The 18,802-nt window shown below is 39.6% G+C and overlaps 1 protein-coding gene across 1 annotated transcript in view; it reads left to right on the plus strand.

The window, feature by feature from the left end:
* PTPRC (protein tyrosine phosphatase receptor type C) overlaps positions 1–18,802 on the plus strand; it is a 114,105-nt gene that overhangs the window by 33,750 nt on the left and 61,553 nt on the right. The window lies entirely within an intron of this gene.

Here is an 18,802-nt window from a genome sequence, read left to right on the forward strand (position 1 = left end):
CTCAGATGCCTGCAATAGCTGAGCTTGGTCATGGCTGAAGTCCAGAGTCAGGAACTCAGTTCTGGTCTCCAACATCATCTGGCAGTGACCCAGCCGCCTTAAGCCATAACCACTACCTATCAGGATCTGTGTTGGCAGGAAGTCAGAGTCGGAACCTAGAGGCAGGAATCAAACCCAGGCACTTGGGTGCACGGCATGGTCATCACAGCTGCTACGCTAAACAGCTACTCCCTGGTTTTATTTTAATTGAATTAAAAGCCTGCCTTTGAAGCTTAAAGTTCAATAAAGAATGGAGTCACTTTTTCCAAACTACAAACTTTTCTTCCCCACTTCTTACTCTCATCGTCCTAAAAACCACACTTGTAAGGTAATGCATTTAGATCAGATGTTTGTTCAGCATCAGTTAAAGGATTCTAGTAAAGAAAAAATAATACTAACTTGTTTTTCTGCAGTGAGCACTTTAATTGAGAACTATTACAACATCTTTCCCCTGCTACATGAGGCTTAAAGGCATTCATAGTGTCTGCTTTGATTTTACAATTATTCTTATCTCCGGAGTTTTGGTAGTGATATAGACATTTTGTGAGTTAGGTCTCCAGAGAAATATACCCCTGGAGTAGTGTGGCTAAGGGCCACATGACGATATAAGCCTTAAATAATAACTATAAGTGGTCATGTTGTTGTTTTTCCTTGACATTTTTAGGAAAAGTTACTGGAAGCCAACATCTCCAAGGAGAAATATTTATAATTATATAGCACTATTGTATGACCTTATTAGGTATAAAAACTATATTCAACTCCCTAAACTTGAAACTTGATTAGTTTAGCATATAAATTAGTAAGAAATGAAACATTGAAGAAATACAGAGAAAAGGGAACATAAAATAGTTTTTGACACAAAAATAATAGCACAGACTTAAATTTTAAAAAAAATCATCAAATAGATTTAGTATATAATATACTTCAGGAACACTATTATGCTTTTAAAATCTAGAACTTTTGTCTTATATACTGCAAAACTACTTACGTAGATTATCATGAAAGCAAAATTTTAAAGAAGAAATAATGACCCTGCAATTAACAACTAACAACATACCATCTACTCGGTCCAAATCTTTACCCAATTGCTATTCTGTCCCTCTTCTCCCCTGATTCACAAACTTATTAAAATGATTTTTAGCCTCACAATCTGCCCTCTCTCACTTCCCACTCACTTATCTGCCTACCACTTCCGGGCAGCTTCTGCCAGCACACAGCTGAAAGTGCTTCATGCACCCAGCAGCATCACCCCCCTGGCCCCCAATTTCTAGTAAATTAAATCCATTCATCCAAGCTTGCACCTTCACTGTACTTCACCCATCACATGGGCATTTGCTATGATTGACAGCTTCCTTCTTGCTGACATTTCGCACCATCCCTTTTGTTCCCATGAAGCACGAAACCACCTTCTCCTACTCTTCTCATTGATCTCCGTCCCCTGACTGCTCTTTGTCTGCTAGTTCCTTAAGTGTCGGGGTTGCTATATGTTCCATTCCTGCCCTCATTTCCTCTTCCCCTATGCTGTCTCTCTGAGTGATATTACCTACTCCGTTGCTCAATTTTTCTTCTATAACTTGGAGACGTGTACATCTGTAAGTTAAGCTCTGCTGTGTCTTCTTTTATTTTTTGAAATATTTATTTACTTATTTATTTATAAGACATAGCAACAGAGAGGGAGAGGGAGAGAGAGAGAGAGAGAGAGAGAGAGAGAGAGGCCTTTCATTCACTGTTTCACTCCCCAAATGGCCCCAATGCCCAGGAGCTAGGAACTCCGTCCTGGTTTCCTCTATGGATGGCAGGGGTCCATGCACTTGGGCCATCTTCTGCTGCATTCCCAGGTGTGTTAGCAGGGAGCTTCATCAGAAGAACTGATCTGGGCCTAGACTTGAACTGACCCTCCAATACGGAATGCCTGAACATTGAATGCAGCAGCTTAACCTGCTGAGCCTCAATGCTATCCCCTGCATCTTCTTTCTTAAGCACACAAATTTCTCTAACCATGGACTATACATCCTCAATTGGTATCTTCTTGGTATCTCAAACTACACACTACCATAGCTGAATTAAAAGCCTGTTCCATCAACCTGCCTTGCACTCATAGTCTCTCTATCAGTGAGTTACATCAGCCGCCACACAGTTACCCAAACCAAATACGTAAGACATATTCTGAATTTCCCTTTTTCTGTAACTCAGTTTTTTGCTAAGAAGTACTGCTAAGTCTGTATTTTTCATCTCTTGGAATACTCACTTCTACTTACTTCTCTTGCCACAACCAAGATTTTCAGCCCCACCCCATACAACTGTTTTTCTTGCTACTGAGACCTTTAGGTATTTTATTATTATATTTATTTATTTAGCTATTAATGCCCTTCCCACATGAACCTCAAATTCACTTGGGTCTTGCAGTTTCCCTGGCCTCTAAAGTTAGGTCCTGATTGGTCAAAGTGATTCACAGCTTCTGCAGGTCCTTAGGCAGGGATGCAGGTTTGACCAAAGAAACAGGAAGGGCAGTTGGGGAAACTCCCCTCACTCTTCAAAAGCTACTAAAGGGGCAGGTGCTGCAGGATAAGCCGCCTTGACATGTAACATCCCGTGTCGGAGCACCAGTTAGAGTCCCGGCTACTCTGCTTCTGGTTCAGCTCCCTGCTAATGACCCTGGGAAGCTGCAGATGATGAGTGGAGCCCTCAAGTCCCTGTTACCCATGTAAGAGACCTGGATAGAGTTCTTGGCTCCTGGCTCTAATCTGGTCCAGATGCGTGGCTATTGTCACCCTTTGAGGAGTGAATCAGTAGATGCAGTAGATGAAAATACCTCTCCATTCCTCTCTCTCTCTCCATCTCTCTCTCTCTCCATCTCTCTCTCTCTCCATCTCTCTCTCTCTCTCTCTCTCTCTCTCTCCATCTCTCTCTCTCTCTCCATCTCTCTCTCCTCCCCCCCCATCAGTCTGTCTTTCTAAATAAGTAAATCTTTTTTAAAGAGAGAGAAAAGAATGACCACTTTCCTGTCTGTGATCAGTGTTTTAGGAAAATGAGATACCTCGTCATTTTTAGACTGTGAGGGCAGTGAAGCCCATGCCCTGTGGATGTCAGAATAAAAAGTTGGATGGGATCTGGCCCTTAGACCACTGTGGAGGCATGGACTCAATCCTGCCTTGTGAGATAATAAGCTCCTAAGGGTTTAGTCTGAGTTGTTGGTCCTACTGTTAGTCCGCTGACACTATTTTAGCAGCATTTTACAGCCCCTGATCTGTATCCTCAGGTGCATTCTCGCACCCTGAATTTGACTGCACACCACAACGGGATCACGCACCTGCTCAAAGTCTCGCATGAGGATCATTTTCCTTCGTCACAGTCTGCGCTAGGTGGGCCTTTATCAACCTCACACTCCCCTCCAGACACAGCTTAGCACCTTTCTGGAGGCACAACCTTTACTTTCAAAAATGTGCTCTGTTCTCAATGCTGGCCGACACTGTTCACTTTCTCCGAAAGACTGATCTTCCCTTACGTTTCATTCCTCCACGCCCTAGCGAGACTTTGCCTTTCTGAGGAGGTCTTCTGGTATCAACCCAAGAATGGGGAGGCATACTTCTTCCCCTGGTCCATAGGACATAGTGAACCATAGTGCTTTACCATATTAGAATGCAGTTACCATCCAAATAATAAAAGAATTAACTTTGAGCCATACTGTCTGAAGCATAAGTCCTATCTCTGTCACTCACAAGCTGAGAGGTCATTGACAAATCACTTATTGGGTCTCCTTGTGTGTTTCTATTTCTAAAACAGGGTTAACAATCACACAGTTATAACAATGACCTCTCATGGTTACAGTGATGGAGGAGGTTAATATGTAGGACATATATACAATCTATTGTATGGAACATAATATAGTGTTTGATCCACAGCAAGTGTTGATGTGCATGTTAGTTATTATGCCCAGGCCTGTGTGATTTGCTGCTCAATTAGGTGGGAGGCTACAGCAGCCCAGGACTAAATCCCCAACACAATGGATGTCAGAAAACATTTTTGAGTAACTAAAAAGTGTTTCCTTTATATAAGTGAAAAGATGCAGGTTTGTTTTATTTCCAGCGCAGAAGTGTAGCCCCATCCTTAGTTTGTTATTAAGAAAAATGAAGGTATTCACAGTTAGCACTCCTCAGTGAGACGAGGAGAATGAGCCCTTGGAGCATAGGAAGAGTGTGAAGGAAGACTAAAGACTGACCTCTCAGGGTGCTTCAAACGCTACTGGGAAAATGGAATTGGCGCAAAAAACTTGAAACTCATGGATACGTTTGCATAATATACATTTTCCATGAACTTTTTGAATATGCCAAGTACTTTTGGAGTGAAAGAGTTTTCTCAGAAATGCAGTAAAGTGGGTGATTTTTCTTAACCCTTGAGGGTGTTTTTGTGGAATGCAAACCTTAATTTGAGAATTTGGAATCATGAGGTGTTACTAGTACACTGCTCCCCCCAAATTGTTTTAATTAAATGATTTCTGCCATAAGGGACGAATTATACGAGCCCCTGAGGCTAAAACTGCTAAAAATGAGCTTCCTGAATTTATTTGTGTCCATTTGTGTGTTCATTTGGTACACTATAAAGTAGCAATCAAAAACTTTAGAAAGGTATTTTATTTATGTACTTTGACTTAATCCAGATTTATCTTATTAAAGCAAAGAACCTTTCTACTTGCATTTGTTCAATCTCAAAAATGCCCAATTTAAAGATTTTTAAAAGTTATCTGAATTATTTAGACATTTAGAATTTTTAAAAAGCAAGCTTTTAACTTGAAAATAATTTTAGATTTGCAGAAAAGAGGCAAGGATATAACGTTCCCACTCTCTCTTCACTCATCTTCCTTTAATATGAACATTTGTCAAGGAACACACTTGTTTAAACTAAAAATAATCATTGGAACGCGGCCGTTAACTGAACTACGGTCTGACTTTCACCTGTTTTTCTGCCAATGTCCTCTTCCCGATAACTAATCCAGGGCGCCATGTTCAATTAATTCATAACGTCTCCTTAGTCTCCCTTGATCTGTGGCTCTTTTTCAGTCTGCATTTGTTCGTGACCTTGAAATTTTAGGAGTTACTGGCCAGATATTTTGCAGAACATCTCCAAGTCTGGGTTTGTCTCCTGCACACATTGTATTTTTATGCTCTTTCTTGAATACAGATGTTAATCACAAGTAACTTTCAAGAGACTTTTATCAGCAAGTAATTCTTTTTATAACTGAGTAATTTACCATATCACTAGTAGTATGTCATTGAATTTTCACAATAATTTTGTTTTGAAGCTCAGCGAGCCATGACTTTTAATAGGAGGCTTTTTATCCTGCTATGTTGTTAGTATAGTGGCTTCTCCTCATCTCCATTGCATTTACCAATCTCTATTAACTGTGTGTGGTTTATCATACATCCTACATCATAGATAGCCTTCCACGGGCATTAGTGAATACGAAATTCCTTATAGAAACGTTCAGCCAGTGTTTGCAATAGCCTTCCTGTAACTGGCCATTTCCTACTTCAGATCTGCAATCCTGGCAGCGACAATAGCTGCCTAGCATTTTGGATGCTTTCGTGTCTCTGGTGCTTTACACATCTCTACTGTTCACCACATCCTACCAAGGTTTATTTATTCAACCAGTTTTCAGATAAGAAGGCAAGACTCAATGTCTGGATCAAGTTCAAATAGTCATAAGAGTCAGAGTCTGGATTGGAACTTGGTCTGCATGGACCTGCAGTGAATGGTGATCTTAAAATACTGCCTGGCTTCTCACAGGAGATGTGATAGAGAAAGCATGATCTTGATGAGATGATGGATTGGGAGAGAAATTAGCAATATTAGTAGAAAAATGTGCAAAATGGCACAATGTTATATAAGGGATGGTTTATTGATCTGAGTACTCCGGCATAAACAGGAGAGCTTATTTATCTAGCACTGATCTTCCCCTTACTAGCTTCAGTTGGATTCAGTTATCATAGAGACAAAAGAATGCAGAACAATGAATGTAAACTGATGAGTTCTTCATAATAGATCCCGTAAGATTTCTCACCCAAATTTGCTTTGTTTTATGCCATGAAATGACGTGCTATGTCAAGAATTGGATTTCCTGTGTCATAGATCACAGATAAAAGTATTTTTCTATTTTGGTAAATTAGGTATAAGTTGTGAAAGTGTAAAATGAACTGATAATTTGAAAGCAGAGGGCCCATTTTCCCTTAAAGACTATCACGAGAGAAGGGAGACACCTATCCCTTTCACTAATGTCTACTTTATGTCAGCAGTAACCATATTGCTACTGAATGGGTGGGGGTGTTTGTTCTAAATGCTAATTTATTTAATAACTGGGAGTGGATGATTGGTGCAGTGGTTAGAACGCAGCTTGGGATGATCATATTACACTTCGAGTCTCAACTCCATTCCCCATTCCAGCTTCCTGCTAATGTTCACCCTCAGTGGGTAGTAGTTGGTAGCTCAAGTATTGGTGTCTCATCACCCAAATGGGTGGATTGGTTCAGGGCTCCTGTCTTCAACCTGACCTGCTCCCAGTTGTTGTGTGCATTTGAGGAGGGAACTAGCCGATGGAAGATATCTCTATCTCTCCCTTTCTCATTCTCCCTCTCCCTTCCTCTCTTAGAAAAATGAAAGTGAAAAATGAAAAAAATACACACTGGAGAACATTGTGTGCATTATTCCAGAACAGTGCTAGGACCAAAATATCATTTCTACCTTATACTATCCCTCAAAATGGAGAGTATGGATGCTCTCCAGGATTGAAAGTATAGACTAATGTCCAAAATATGTAAAATAAATGGTTGAAGTAGAAACAGGCCAGTAATAAAATAAAATTTTATTAGGTCACTAGGTGACCCCTCTACACATGTTGCTGAAAGATGTTTAATATTTTTAAATACCCCAATTCAGTCCAGCCAGGTTTGATTCACTCCATAGATTAATTACATGTTATTTGAGTACTCAGGTTGGTTCTGGATACTACAAGGACCTAGGGCTATTCTGACCTGCTTGTGAGGTTTTCACATGGCGACAGTTTCAACATAGGTTCCACATAAATGAGAGGTATTCTTTAGACATTTGGGGATACTTCAACCAATCCATTGGAGGAACCTCCTGAATATGAACTCCAAAACGTGACCACAACTGTTTCCAGACAATCATAAAAAATTTCTTTGCACAGTTCTTAAACTTAAGGAACAGATGGTAGCTGTGCACCAGTGAGGGACTGGGAGGTGGTTTTTTGGATGTTCGCCAGGAACTTGGTCCCCTAGGACTTCATAGCACTGGCATTGCTCTGGGAGGGTTGGGGAAGGCAGACCTGGGATTCAGAGATTCTGGGCTGAGCCATTCCCACTGCCTTGATCCAGAATAGAATCACAGAAGACGAGTCATGGGAAAATCACGTGATTTTTAGGATGGTATCTTTACTGTCACTCATCACTATCACTCGTCTCTCGTAAGCCTTGCCTTTGATAACATTTCTTTGAATCCCTCCAAGGACTGAGGAGAAGTGCAAAAAGCATACGATAAAATACAGCACTGAAGGTGACATGGGGCACATTAAATACTAAAATCCGTGAATGTAACTCAGATCCTTCTCTTTCGTGTTCAGCACAAGTTGCATAATCACAGAAAAATTATGCAGAAATCAGAATTAAGGCAGAAGTTACATTTAGATTCTTACCTAACTGATAGTCCACAGTGAAAAGGAATTTTGTATGCCAATTAAAAAATAGAGGATTCAGCCCCAATAGCCTCTTAAAATAGTTTTGACTGTCATGGATCCCTGAATCCCATTTGAAAATGATTACCACTGATGGTCTCTGAGTAGGTACAGCAAAGGAATCAACGGACATTAAGTGTAGTGAACATTTATTCAATATCACTTCTGGGCCTGCTATCCATTTTGCGATGCTGTCTGCAAATACTGTTTTATCGACGCTTCATATCAACTAATTTTTGGCACATAATAATTGTATGAATTTATGGGGTACAATGTGATGTTTTGATACACCTGTATGCATTGTGTGAAGATCAAATCAGGGTAATTAACATACTCATCACCTCAAACATTGGCCATTTCTACATGATGAAACACTCAAAATCCTTCCTTACAGCCACTTTAAAATACATAATTCATTATTTTTAACTATTGTCACGCTACTAAACAATAGAATATCAGCATTTATTCCTCTGATCTAAATGCAGCTTCACACCTATTAAGCAACCTCTCCCTAGCCTTTCCTCCGCACTTTTCAGGCCAACCTCTGTTCTTCTCACCAATGAGATCAAATGTGCTAGATCCCACATTTGAGTAGGGTCACACAGTATTTCTCTGTGTCTAGCTTATGTCACTTAACATAATATCCTCCAGGTTCGTTCATGTTGTTGCAAGCGATGGGATTCATCTCATCTCTTGTATTCTATTGCATACATATATATACTGTATTTTATCTATCATCAGTTGATAAACTCTTACATTAATTCCATGACTTGGCTGTTATGACTAGTGCTGCAATAAATATAGGAGTATAGGCATCTCTGTGATATACTGATCTCATTTTCTTTTGGTATAAGGAAGTGCTGTGTATTCAAACTGCGCAAGGGCATACTGGCGGGTTAGGATTTAAAAACAGGTCAGAGTATAATATGAAGTGCAGCTCTTTCTTCCTCCCAGCTATTTACATTTCTGAGCATATTTTGCATTTTGTTCTTTATTGTATGAACATAAATAGCGATACAAATGAAAATTTGAAAGCCTATGAAAATGCCAAGAAGAAACGCAATACTGTACCATATTAGGAAATATGAAATTACACATGCCCCATATGACAATGAGTTTCAAAACTGCATTGCTCAAAGCTTTGTTGGGACCATAGAAACCAACTGTATTAAGATTAAATATAAAAATGTTTATGATTTTTCCTCCATGAACTAGCAAGGAAAGCTAATGTCGCCAGTGCCCTCAAAAAATACAAATTGAGCAACAAATGTGAGTGTGAAGCTTATTGAAACAGGGCATGGTAAGTATCTGGACTAGACTAGAGGTAGTGGAGAGATAAAGGAAGCAGCAGGGACCAGGTGTTAGGTGTGTAAGGACCACATACTGAAGTTCAGGAAAGTGATGGGAACTGAATCCTCGGAAGTATGCTCCCTGGGGGTGACCTTGTGGAGTTGATAGGAAATGTAGGCGTTTTGGATTCTAGTATGCTTAGGATTGAGATTTCTATGTTTAGTCTACACTCGATCAATTTATCTAAACCATCTTTGTCTTTAGTTTGTCTTTGTTGGACAAGGGTAGTACTGCTAATGATATAGGTGTATTGTGAGGATTGTATAAGGGAATGTATCAACAATATGTATTCAGCAAGAGTTCTTTTAAAATGCAAGACAGAAAACTGTTTCTGATGTAGAAAGGCCCACCAGGAGGTTTTTTTTTTTTAAGATTTATTTATTTACTTGAAAGGCATAGTTACAGACAGAGAGGGAGAGACAGAGACAAAGGAGATCTTCCATCCGCTGGTTTACTACCGAAATGTTGAAACGGCCAGGGCTGGGCCAGTCTGAAAACAGGAGAGTTGAACTCCATCCGGGTCTCCCATTTGGGTAACAGGTCCCAAGGACTTGGGCCACTTTATGTTGCTTTCCCAGGCTCATTAGCAGGAAGTAGAATAGCCTGACGTGAGCTGGTACTCGTAAGAGCCACAACTTAACCATTGTGCCACAACACCAGCCCCTAGCAAGGGTTTCTCCACAGTAGTTAAATGAAAAGGTCCCCGTGATCTTTTCCAGGATGGATTGTGTATGAATATTAGTTTTTTTAATATTTTCTGTATCATCATAGTCATTTAGTCAAAACATATGACAATGGGTAGAAAAGCTTAGCAAGGAAGATTGCTACCAGCCAGGGCTAAAGGGTATCTGTTCATGTGGCTGGACAGAAAAAAAACCTTCCTGCAAGTGTCTGGTTTTCAGGCACTGACTTCCGTGAGACTGTCAAGTGTGACATTCAGGAAGTCCCTCAGCTTCTTTACCTTCGTACCTTTATTAGCAAAGCGTGCAATGTGATGCTTCTCACCGGTGGAGCGATAGTTCACCTGTGAGTTCAAAAACTGAAATCCCCTTGCCATGACCTCGTTGGATCATTTCAGAACCTTGAGGGGAAAAGAATATGAATTCTACTGACCGGTCAGCCCATTCGCCTCAATTTTTCCATTGTAATCTGTTTTCTCCAAGTTCCATCATGTAATTAATCCACAAAATGCTGAACCAGAGAGGGTGGCTTTTTTTTTTTTATGTTATCAAACATAAGGTTGGGTTTAACTTATTTTCTCATGAAAATACCCTGTGTAAGTGCTTTTTTTCAAATGGGGTGCATCTGAAAGAGGAGTGAAAAATAACAAAAATGAACTTTATCTTTGAAATACACTTTCAGTGAAGCAACAACAAATCGACCGGAGGCCCAGTATTTTGTAGTCGTTAAATGTATAATCAGGCAGCTTCAACGCTAGAGAAGTTGCGGTTTGAACCCCGAGATGGGGCTGATTACACGGGTGCCATGGCAACCGTTGCACCATTTGGAAGCGCTTGTGTGCTTAACCGCATGAGCTGCGCCTCTTCCTTTCCTATAAAGACTTAGAATAAGAAAAACAGAAGTACACGGAGGAGGAGAAACCACAGGAGCAGCAAAGACACTGCTGGTAGCTCTTAGCTGTGCAAACAGCAGTCTTAGGAGAACAGCACACTGCAAATCTCTTCCATTCGAAAATGTCACTTTTCCCATTGCGCCTGGGTTCCTTCCTTCAGTGGTTTTGAAAGTCAAAGACATGTTACTGTTCAGAGTTTTCAGGGAGGGCACATGGGAAGAAAACAGTCGTGCCCTTACCAATTATCCTCAACAGCTGCAGACATTCGATCCTGTCTGTAAGATGGGCCCTCCCTGTCTGTTTATTTATTATTGTCTGGTATTTAGTTCATGCACACAAACACACACACACACATCTTCACCAAGAGCATGACTCCTAGCGCCCTCCTGGCTCAGGCCGGCGGGTTTGTGGGTGCTGCTGCCAACATTTTCTGCAGAGACAAATGAAATACACAGCTCTAACCTTCCGTGCACTGTTCCGACTGGGACCTTGCTCACCCATTCACTTCCCACTCCATTTCGTCTGCCTGTCCTAGGTTGGAGCCTCAGCAGGTTTTGCATACTTATTTGTTTATTTGTTTTTGTCTTAAAGCTCAGATATAATAAGAATGTGGCACTTTTAAGCATTTTCCATTTTTCCTTCCTTGATGATTTGTGTAGAAAGAAGCAAGGACATTTAAGTTCATTTTAGTTTGTCACAGGGCAGCCAGCTTGTTTTTCTTCCCCTATTTTTTTTTCTAAATAAGAATCTGCTGCTTTCACAGTCATCATCCAACAATGTGCATATTTTAACAATGAATTTTTTTAAAAAAAGATTTACTTATTTATTTGAAAGGCAGAGTTACAGAGAGGCAGAAGCAGAGAGAGAGAGAGGGAGAGGTCTTCCATCCGCTGGTTCATTACCCAAATGACGGCAACGGTCAGAGCTGAGCTGATCTGAAGCCAGAAGTCAGGAGCTTCTTCCAGGTTTCCCATGTGGGTGCAGGGGCCCAAGAAGTTGGACCGTCTTCTACTGCTTTCCTAAGCCATAGCAGAGTTGGATCGGAAGAGCTGCCGGGACTCGAACCAGCACCCATATGGGATGCCGGCACTGCAGGCTGGGGCCTTAACCTGCCGCAGCACCGGCTCCTCCTTATGTATCTTTGACTATGATCTTAGCCTATGCAGAAGGAAGCAAAAACACATGCTTACCAAGTGATTCATATAATTAAATGGTTTGTGCTCTTGGAAGTGTGTGTTATAAATCAGGTATTTCCTTGAATTTAGAAAAATAAAAACAAATTGACATGATAATGAACCTATTCTAGAAAATGTTTTAAAATAGTATGTTAGGAAGTATCTTTGTCATTTGTTCTTTTTTTAAAGATTTTATTTATGTATTTGAGATGTGGAGTTACAGAGGGAAAGACAGAGAGAGAAGTCTTCCATCCACTGATTCACTCCCCAAATGGCTACAAAGGCTCCAGCTGGACCCATTTGAAGCCAGGAGCCAGGAGCTTCTTCTGGGTTTGCTATGCAGGGGCAGATGCCCAAACACTTGCCTGAAAGCAGAGAGTTGGACACCGACCAGTGCTCATGTGGGATGCCGGCATAGCACATGAAGTTTTGGCCCGCTGCACACAGCGACGGCCTCTGTCATTTGTTCTTTTTTTTTTTTGTTTTGTTTTGTTTGACAGGCAGAGTTAGACAGTGAGAGAGAGAGACAGAAAGGTCTTCTTCCTTCCGTTGGTTCACCCCCCAAATGGCTGCTACAGCCGGCGTGCTGCTGCTGGCAAGCTGCGCCGATCCGAAGCCAGGAGCCAGGCGCTTCTTCCTGGTCTCCCATGCAGGTGTGGGGGCCCAAGCACTTGGGCCACAGCAGAGAGCTGGACTGGAAGAGAAGCAACCAGGACTAGAACCCAGCGCCCATATGGGATTCCGGCGCTGCAGGCAAAGGATTAGCCAAGTGAGCCGTGGCGCCAGCCCTCTGTCATTTGTTCTTAACCCTTGGTCCCCATCATAATCATCACTGGAGCTGTAAGAAAATAGCGGTGCAGAAGCACTGAATGCCGCAAGCCTACTAAACCAGAATTTGCAGAGTTGGAGCCCAGACGTCAGCACTCCACTCTTAACTTGGTGCACCACAAGCATGAGCACAAATACAGGATTGATCTCTGATCTGATACAGGATGATGACCCTAATGTCCGACAGGGAGATAGAAAAACATCATTGATACAAACCAGAATTGCATGAGTTGTGCTCTCAGGAACACAGGAGTTCCGTGGTGCTCACGTTCCTTGAGAATGCCCACTGCATATATTCACGGAAAAATGGGCTTGCGACAAACAACTTTTGGGAGGCAATGGGTTAAACAACGCTGCATAAATTGCCCTATGCCTTCAATCTGGAAACACACTTTGTAGATCTCTCCAAGAGGTCTTGGGGACACTTTAAGATGTGCGAATGTGAATCAAAGGCTTCAACTTGGTCATCTTTACACAGGAAGTGACAATCTAGTCCCCTCCTGAATTACAGATAACTGTTTTAATATAGAAAAGAAAACACAAGGAATTTTTCACAGATGATTATCTTAAATTTAGAAAAATAAAACCAAATTAACCCCATGAATTTAGAAAAATAACAACAAATTAACATGACAATGAACCTATTCAGGAAAATGTTTTAAAATAGTATAAGTCAGGAGGCATCTTTGTCATTTGTGTTTTCTTTTTTTTTAAGATTTTATTTATTTATTTGAGAGGTAGAGTTACAGACAGAGGGAAAGACAGAGAGAGAGAGAGGTCTTCCATCCACTGATTCACTCCTCAAATGGCTGCAAAGATCCCACCTGGGCCCATCTGAATATTATTCTAAATTCAAGCCTTATTAAAGTGTCGTCATTTGTTTAGTTAGTCAGCAGGCCTGAGATTGATTACATGATGTTTTAAGCTAAATACAAGCGATCTATCACTGCATGGCTGGTTTTAGAGGTACATGGGTGTGCATATTCACATATCATCACAAACAAAAATGAATGTTGATGGCATCATACATAATTCTTCAGGAGACAGATAGATGTGATCCCTATATAAAAAATAAGAAATCCTTTGCTTGAAGTCCACCCTGAGGTCCTAAACATTTATTCCTTTTATCATCAACTCTGTTTTACATGTTTATGCCTTTAAAATGTATATTTTTATTTTAAAAATATTTGCCTGCGTGGGGTATAATTCAAAGGCCTGGGTGGTTCCGTAAGCCTCATAGGAAATAAGCACAACCCTTTGCCTTCTCCATGTTCACCATTGATGCCTCCTCTTCAGAAGCAAAGACAAAGACTTTATTTTGCCATTTCAAAATGATTTTTTATTATACTAGTTTTAGTTTTTTCATCTTTTTTTATAAAAATATTACAGCTGGTGTCTATTCACCTCCTCTATTGTTCTCGAACTGTCGTCTTTATAACCTCCGTTCTTTGTTCATCAATGCAGTGTTGTCTCCTTTCTGGGAATTTGAATTATGCTGAGTTTTATCATTTCTTCTGCTCTTTGCATTGTCTTTGTTTCTCTCAAGGCCTACAGTCTGTCTTTGTCTTTCTTGTTGGAGGCTTTGGTGTTGTTTCTTGGATGCTCATTTGTATTTAAGAGACAGGTCCCAAAAAGATCTGTTGGAATTCTCTGGGCATGGAAGGAGCCTGCAAATTCCCTGGCACTGACAGGATTGTGTGAAATCAAAAGGGCAGTTAAGCTCAATGAGTCTTAGTTTCCTTACAAAACAGAAAACTGAATGTCAATAAAAATCAATAAAATCCTTTGTTTCTGTGTTAGCAGGAGCCTCTGGAGCTATTTCTAGTGATAAGTAGCAAAGGTTCCACTCATGGGATTCCAGGCATTGGAAGACTAGAACCAGCTTTAACATTAAGTTTGCAAAAAGACTGAGAAAAACATAAACAGACACAAGTTCAAATTTCACCCTTCCTCCATGTATGACTTTGAGCAATTTGTTAAATTCCTTTAAATCTGAATATTATTCCCTGTGAAGTAGGTAAAATGTTGGCTAACTCATCGGCTTGCTTGGGCGACTAAGTGAAGTAAAAAACGAAAATAGTTTAAAAAGTTGTAAAAGGAATTAAGAGATAAGTTTTAGTGCAAAAAATTTTGAAATCCATGCATAGAGAAAACGTTTTCAAAAACCTCATGGAAAATGTCTATTATGAAACAATCATGCATAGATCTCAAAATTTTTTGCACCAAAATAAACTTATCCTTTAATTCCATTTTCTGCAAATCTTTTGCAGTCCCCTTGTATACTATGTCTAATGATGTGCAATGTCTAATGCATGATGACATCTCAGTAAAGAGTTGCTGTCATCATTATATTTACTGATAAAGTAAAGAAGGAAGGGGAAGGCTATTTTCTCTGGTTCCCCGAACTCCTGATAATGCCTTGCCTTCTTTGCCACTTGCACAGAGTGCCTAGCCCAGAAATACTTACTAATTTGATATGATTTGTTGGATTTATAGTCTCTGACAATATGTCAGCTTTAAAGAGTAAGTAGATGCCTTTTATTCTTATTTATGTACCTTAGTTTTTGTTACCATGCCCTACTAAAAAGGAAAGTCGTGCATATCTGTTGCAGCTAACTCTTACTTTTCACTTCAGTCTGCTCTCTCCACTTGTGTAGGATCTTCACGTTTATAGGGGTCAGGTCTGCATTTTCAACCTTGAAAACACACCACCGTTCATTTTAGGGTAGATGCTGAGAAAAAGGATTCATTTCATCTCTTCTGTTCCACCTTTCTGTCCTTGTACTTTTCTTCGATTTGCAGAACGAAACAGGTTTAAATCCCCTTGGAAATGGCGCTGCACTCCTTTTGGGGAGGGAGGGTGCAACGGGTGGTGTTTAAAGACCAAGTCTGTCTTTTGAAATGCCATTCTCACTCAAACTGATTCCTAGATTGTGCAGAAACCTCTGATCAGGGACTTAGGGGCGTGACTTCAAGGCAACTTTGATTTTCCATCATTTAAGCATTTGGAGTTGTAAAAGATACATATTGGGAAAAGTAAATTCAGTAACAATACATGTGTTAGAATAACACAGCTTTGAAGATCAAGCATCCTGTTATCTACATTTTCATCCGTTTAATGTACTAGTAAATTCCGTAGGTGATTCACAATAGGCTTATAATGGGCAAAGAGCGCCTACTTAGATGATTTATAGATTTTTGGTGTTTTGGTGCCACCTACTGAAACTTGACTAAATATTCCTTTGCCTAAATAACCAAAATGGCATGTTTTTGTTTTTGTTTTGTTTTGTTTTTCAAAAAAAGTGTAGAAAACGTCCCCAGAAGAGTTAAGTCAAAGCATTTCTGTAATATATGGAAACACTGAGGGTATTGCTATGACCTGTTTCACTATATTTATTTGATGTTTGTAGAGTTTAAGGAAATGCTTATTGAACACGTTTTTAGAAAAGCTGATTCCTTCTGTTTATTGTCACATCCCTGTACCTGTGCTCTCTTAATTCCTGCTGGTATTTCCAGTATTTTTCCTTACCTATTTTGTACATCCTTTCAAAATGGCTCAAAATGTTCACATGTGGATAGTAATGTTATTTATATTAATATAACTTTCTAAGAATAAGTAAATGATTGTGTGCTCGTTATTATATATTTCACACAAAGGCGTTGTTTTATTAGACCCATAAGCACATTAATAAATTATCAGACATCTGATAATACATTTTCTTACCCTCTTCGTTATTTCTTATGTGGAGATGGTTTTCACAGATGTGCGTGCTTGTTAGTGTACTGCTTACCTTTATGTAAAAGCCACAAGATGAATGTTGGGGTGACACATTCTTTACATATTAGTCAGATTTTTTTAAACAAATATTTTATATAAATTGACTATTGTGTTCCTACTTTGAGTTTGTAGTTAAATTTTGGCATTGTCTTAAAAGTTGAAAATATAAAATTTGTGTGATCTAGTGAATACGGCATACTGAAATTCATTTGTAATTTCAAGTTGCACTGCTGTAGTACCTACATAATTTCCTTAAGAACATTGGTTTAAACTTTGGAGTGGCTTCAAGTTTTAACATTGTAGCTTGGAGTGACTAAAAGATTTTTTTGAGTGACTAAAATTTTTTCATATTGTTTATTTTGACTGAAATTGTTACCAAGATTGAAAATCTTCTTAAAGGAAATTTGTGATCATGAGAACAAGCAGTTTTGGTCTTAAATGGAGCCTGAGCAGTGATTTGAAGCCTTGGAGTATTCGTTCAAAGAGATAAAAGTGTGTGTGTGTGTGTGTGTGTGCACGCGCGCATGTTTGAGATACTATATGAAGAACATTATGTAAAATATACGAAAAGCTACAATGTTTTTATAAGTCTGAAAATCACTCTGTGGTTGCATTTAGAATCAGATTTAGAGATAAATGAATGTAAAAGAAAATGCATATTCCATTCAAGATGACTTTGTGAGAAGTAAGCATAAATGTAGAAGAAAGAGAAATGTGGTGGATCTTAATATATTATGTAGTTTTCCCAGACCGTTGAATTTTGTTGTATTTACAACTGAAGGATTTGGGGAAACAGTGAACATGGGGTAGATCAGGGAAAGACTATTACAGATGGAATCATCTTATATATGGCACTATATAAACTTTTTTATAGCATTCTGTTCCCAAACTCCAGAACCCCCTTCACAGTTAAAGAAATCTTTGAATGGTAACACTTCTGTGTGACATCACTGTAGGTTGGTTAACTCTTCTGTCAAAGTAATATTCTATAGTAAAGTAGTATGACAGACTGCTTAATTCCCTCGAATATTTGAGCCATAGATGGAGCATCCACGCAGCAAATTATGACTTAATGTGAATACTCATTTTTTAGGGTCAAGGTTATCTTGGCATTTGCAATACTGCTAGTAATTGCTCTGCAGTCGAATCCTGATCATGGTGCGCCTTCCCTTCCCTTCCGAGCTCCTAACAGACACCACTCTGTATGGAACCTGAAACACGAACTGCGACAATGTCCATGCAGAAAAGTTCAGATGAAAAGGAAAGGTATAAGGATGAATTGATGGGGCAGTGGAACGCCTGTGGTCTGCAATGATGCCCTGCACAACCCCGCAGGCTGGGCTAGCGCAGAGCAGCTCTGTACACTCTGCCACAATTGACTCGTCTAAGCTTCGTATGATGGTTGTGATGCTGAAGACAGAAAACTTAAGCAAAGGGCTTAGTATAGTGCTGGTGCTCAGTAGACATTCAATGCATATATCAATTCATAGTAACAAGAGGATATAATCAATGAATTGTTCTTTTAGAATGATAAATCTCTAGGAATTATCTTCTCTATTTTATGATAATTTATTTCTTGGCTTCCTGAAAAACTTACAAACTTACCAGAAATACTATACATCACATCTTTTCTTTAAAAAAAAATCGCTATTTTTGTGCCACTTGGAATTAAATCAATTTCTCAAACACATTTGACACGTAGGTGGCCGAATGAATAGTGTACAAAGGGACTTCAAAAAGGCCATGGAAAACAGAATTAAAAGATAATTTGTTTTTCTGCAAAAATATTTTGAAATCCATGCCTGCAAGGTGTCTTTTAAAAATTAACAAAAATACATATTATGAAACAACTATGCAGAGATTTCAAACAAATCCACAGCAAAATAAACTTATCTTTTAATTTTACGTTTGCATGAGCTGTTTGAAGTATCCTCATCCTGGCTGCAGACATCTCTAACAAGAGGGAGAGATGCACAAATAATAGAAATTAAGACAACATAATCACGTGTCGCATAATGGCGTTTTGGCTGATGACAGACCACAGATACGATGGTGGTTCCTGGAAGGTGTCTCCCTTCATGAGGTCGCTGCTGTCTCAGTCGGTGTGGATACACTCCATGAGGCTTGCATAATGATGAAATTGCCTATTGATGAATGTCTTGGGACCTGTGCCTGTCCTTGGGTGATAGATTACTGTCCTTAAGTATGAGAGATTAAGAAAGAATACGGAAATATAAGAAAAAGATAGTTTAAAACCATATGCCATTAAAAGATGTGTTTTATTTCAAGGAGTAGGTTAAGGTTGTCACCAGATG

Source organism: Lepus europaeus, chromosome 14, assembly GCF_033115175.1.
Source record: "Lepus europaeus isolate LE1 chromosome 14, mLepTim1.pri, whole genome shotgun sequence".
Lineage (NCBI taxonomy): Eukaryota > Metazoa > Chordata > Mammalia > Lagomorpha > Leporidae > Lepus > Lepus europaeus.